This window comes from Pseudomyrmex gracilis, unplaced genomic scaffold (assembly GCF_002006095.1).
Source record: "Pseudomyrmex gracilis isolate BER0280 unplaced genomic scaffold, ASM200609v1 scaffold_608, whole genome shotgun sequence".
In the NCBI taxonomy this organism is placed as follows: Eukaryota; Metazoa; Arthropoda; class Insecta; order Hymenoptera; family Formicidae; genus Pseudomyrmex; species Pseudomyrmex gracilis.
Window position 1 is genome coordinate 6,492 of NW_018021192.1, and position 5,002 is coordinate 11,493.

Sequence of the window (5,002 nt, forward strand, 5' to 3'; positions counted from 1 at the left end):
GGAAGAGGAAGATACAACAGAGGAGGATACAACAGAGAAAGATACAACAGAGGAGGATATAATACAGGAGGATTAAGGAGACAAATAAGGACGCTTCAACGCAAGCTTACATATAAATTAAAATAAGAAAATGAAAAAATCATTTTTGTGTGTGTGCCCGCGCCTCAACCACCAATGCAGTACGCGCCTCAACCACCAATGCAGTACGCGTCTCAACCACCAACGCAGTACGCGCCTGTACCACCAACGCAATACGTGCCTCCACCACTACCGCCATTGTACACGCCTTCACCATCAATCTATGCGCCTCCACAAGTTATCTACGCGCCTCCATATTCTCAATATGGAAGATATTTTTAAAAAAGTAAGTTTTTGTTAAACATAATATTAATATTTTCATACATTGTTTTAAATATATTATGATAGTATAGATGTAGTACTAATTGTTTATTGTTGTTTTGTTTCTTAATCAGAAATTCCAACCAAGAGTGGAATGTGGCAAGGTAAAGAATACGTTTTTATCCCTGGAAAAAAAGTATGTAAAACAATATTACGTATTAATTTTAAGAATAACGTTAAGACAATTATACAAGNAATATATTATATAATAGATGGAAACAATTGATCAGCACGACCATCTCTTTGTCTTGCAGGGTTCATCATGCTCCAAGAGATGAGTTTTTAACATAACACAGGAAAGGATACTACTGCGAGCAATGCCTTCAAAAACTGCTAAATAGTCTCTTTACTTTATACAATATTCCGCGTACCTAGCATATAAGAATTTAAAGCGTAAAGGAAGAATTTATTATTAGTATTGTATCAAATGGTAAAATATAATCACATATAAAATAAATAAATAATATAACAAAAATGCATCATTATTAAATATGAGTATCTTCCTCTGGCTCATAAAGTTTATTAAACTTAATGAATAAACAAGTCTATGGAGCCGTTTCACAGGATATTTTGCGGAAAATATGTCTTATATGTGTGTACACATATAAGTAAATTCACGTTTTTCACGTGTTTTTTCGAATTGAAATTTCAATTCATAAATTCATATAGGATGCTAGTTATGCATCTCATATATGATAGACCCCGAATACCCCCCCTAATTGATTAAAATATTGCCAAAAAACCTCCTCAGCCAGGAATCGAACTTGGAATCTCCGGCTTTCCGGGCCGTCACCTTCCCTATTAGGCCACCGAGGCACTTGGAGTTTTTCTCGCAATACTTTGTACATCTATTAAGATGTTGTCTGATACTGTATAAACGCTTATTTCGACAGCGTAGATTTCTAAATCATTATTAAATATGAGTATCTTCCTCTGGCTTATGAAGTTTATTAAACTTAATGAATAAACAAGTCCATGGAGCCGTTTCACAGGATGTCTTGCGGAAAATATGTCTTATATGTGTGTACACATATAAGTAAATTCACGTTTTTTACGTGTTTTTTCGCAATATTTTAATCAATTAGGGGGGGTATTCGGGGTCTATCATATATGAGATGCATAACTAGCATCCTATATGAATTTATGAATTGAAATTTCAAATCAAAAAAACACGTGAAAAACGTGAATTTACTTATATGTGTACACACATATAAGACATATTTTCCGCAAGACATTCTGTGAAACGGCTCCATAGACTTGTTTATTCATTAAGTTTAAAAATGCATCATGTTTAAACTAAATTTATTTGAATTGCTTCCTCTTCCGTTTTCCTGTGTGACTGACCAAAATTCTTCAACGCTGACCGCCCAAGCTCATCGGTAGAGTTAAAAGCTCATGGTCCTGCAAAAGAAATAGCAGTGCAATGTTGTCTCGTTATGTTAATAATACAGTATCATAGTTTGCATTTGTACGCAAACAAAAATAAAAACAGAAAAAAATATACGATTATTTTTTAATCGGAGAAAGCGATACATGTATAAGAGTTTAACATATAAGTCAAGTTCAGTGTAATTAATATAATTAAATTTCTGCTGCTAAACACGCAATGAAAACTACCATTTATTGTATTTTGTTTGTACATACATTAGTGTTTAATCATTTATCTTCTACTTTATATTGATTACGTTAAACGATTACTACTCTATAAATATCTATGAATATATCTATCTTCCAAATAAAGATCTAATTAAACCATGCTTGACTGGCTTATTTATGATTTCATCATTCAATTGTGTTTTATGTTACCTTAAAATACAATGTATTTCACAAACTTTCGATTTTTCAATGATGTTTAAATTTTTTTATACAAAATTTATTTTGTGGTCAATATTTTATACAAAATCACGGAAGGATTTAGTAATTGATATAACAAAATTCTAAATGATTTCTTACGGTTACCTTAGAAGATTAAAAAACTTTCTAAAAAACAATATTGTTTATGCGGGTCTTTTATTAGATATCGCTAGAAAATAATACAGAGACAAAGTGGTTTTAATATGCAGTAAAAGAAATTGTGTCGCACATTTTTCTGTACCAGCGCAAGAAACAACGCGAGAGCCAATTAGCTAATTGCTCTTATGGAAAAATCTTAGTGATTGGCTTTTGCTTCTCGTCTTTTTGTCATACTCTGATGTAGCACTCCCTATCGGAAATTTTGTGAACTACATATTGCTGTTCTTTACAAAAACAGTGATAGTATATGATATCAAATAAACATCATCACGAGTTCAGGTTTCTCTCATCAATGAGATAGTCAAATCATAATTTGAATAGCTCATTCAATTTGTTTTTGTCGTATGTTTGNCTNTAACTCTCTGCAAATACTTACATAAGCTTAGAAATAATTCTACATACATGAATATATGGTGAGGTTATAGAAGAAAACTGTCTAAGAAAAAATTTGTGCTGAATTTTGACATTCCAAACCACACCCGACAATTTTTAGCACAATTTACTTATTTCTGGAGAAGCATTTTGGATTTGATGCAGTAAATACGCCTTAGAATCTGATTTAAGAAACGTCGGTTTACAGTTCGCTATAGTCGGTATCCAGTACCCTCTTAATTAACAAAGATCCGTGAATAAGCATGCATGTTACGCGCTTCCTTTTATTATGTATATGTAATAATATATGTTGTTATATTAGACCGACCCAGTGGTCTCGCAGCCTGAGTGCAGGGGCTGAAAAACTGGAGGTCCCGTGTTCGAATCCGCTCACCACCTAAAGATTTTTTCCGGCCCGGTCCCTTTCAACCGAGTTTATCGGTTAATTGGCGAACTGAATCGGGCCTCCAAAAATTAATTCGGATGTAATCCCGAATTAATTTCTCTCCCACAAGGCGATCGTAGTCATACCATCTTGAGCACGAACCCGACATAGATGGGCACGCCCACTGTGAAAGACGGCCGTGTATCGCGTGGTAGTAGGTACAAACTGCACATTTCCACCCCCCACATTTGTTCTGAGAATGTATATCGATAGACTGGCGTTTGCTCCTCTCTCGCAGGGGCGTGAGCCATATAAGCAAAGAAGAAGAAGAAGTTGTTATATTAGCTCCTCCTATACGTTGCTACGGGTAACACCATAAGCGCGCGAAGCGTGTTGGGCTGTCTTACGTGCATGCTTATTCGCAAATCCTTGTTAATTAAAATCTTGATACCTATTGCGAATCTCGCAAAATAGTATAAGACTTTTTGACTCAGGTTTACTCTTTTACCTGCGTACGAGAGATGTTAAAGTAATTGTCGGACACCCTGTAAATATATATATATATATACAGGGTGAGTCATCTGAATCTATCACCTCCAATAACTCGTTTGTGTGGCCAGGAATCGAAAAAAGTTTCATATAAAAGTTGTAGGGTTTTGAAGAAGAAACAAAATGGCGTACCTTTCAACTTTTGATTTTAACTGAAAGTGGGTTACTTTAACCGGAAGTGGTTTTTTTTTAAATGGAAACCTCCCTTTTTGACATCGGAAAATGAAAAAGCGGAAAATTTTACGTTCAAATATAACCTTGGCTGTTTTAAAATTTTTAAGATGGCGAACGAAGATGGCAGACAAAAATTTTTGTCAACCGATTTGCACCACATTATGTTTACGAGAGTTTTTGGGGTTCCTGATCACGATTCTGGAGTCAGATTTGCAAAATTCAAAATAACAGATCCAAGATGGCGGACCAAGATGGCGGACAAAATTTTTAACCAAAATTAATAGAAATTACTACTCTTAGCATTACCCAGGAACAACAGCGTGGACGTGGTAGTTTTTTGTTTTATTTGGGGTGGTTTATTTACGTAAGTCCTCTTGCCTCTCACTATCGGGGTGCTTTATTTACGTGAGTCTTCTTGCCTTTCACTATCGGGGTGCTTTATTTACGTGAGTCGCCTTGCCTCTCACTATTGGGGTGCTTTATTTACGTGAGTCTCCTTGCCTCTCATTATCGGGGTGCTTTATTTACGTGAGTCTTTTTGCCTCTTACTATCGGGGTGCTTTATTTACGTGAGTCCCCTTGCCTCTCACTATCGGGGTGCTTTATTTACGTGAGTCCCCTTGCCTCTCACTATCGGGGTGCTTTATTTAGTTAATTTGTAACTTCAAACAGTTAATTCGCTAAGTAGTACACTTAACGAATTAACTGTTCAAAATTCCGTCCATTTTCTTGAATGCATAGGTCGATACGNCTTCTGAATGATGTGACTGTTCTCAAAAGAATTTCTTGAGATATTACGGCACAAGCAGTCCGAATACGTTCCTTCATATTCTCCTTGGTTGTTGGTTTTTCGCTATAGACAATATTTTTNAGCATTCCCCACAGGAAAAAATCGGGAGAAGTTAAATCTGGCGAACGAGGAGGCCGCGTGACTGCGCCCAATCTCCCAATCCACCTAACATTGTGTCGGTTATTCAAATAATTTCTTACAATATTTGAATAATGTGCTGGCGCACCATTCAATTGAAGCCACATCCGTTCTCTGGTGAATAAATCAACGTCTTCCAATAGTTGCGGTAAATCGTCTCGAAGAAACTGCAAAAAGTTTTG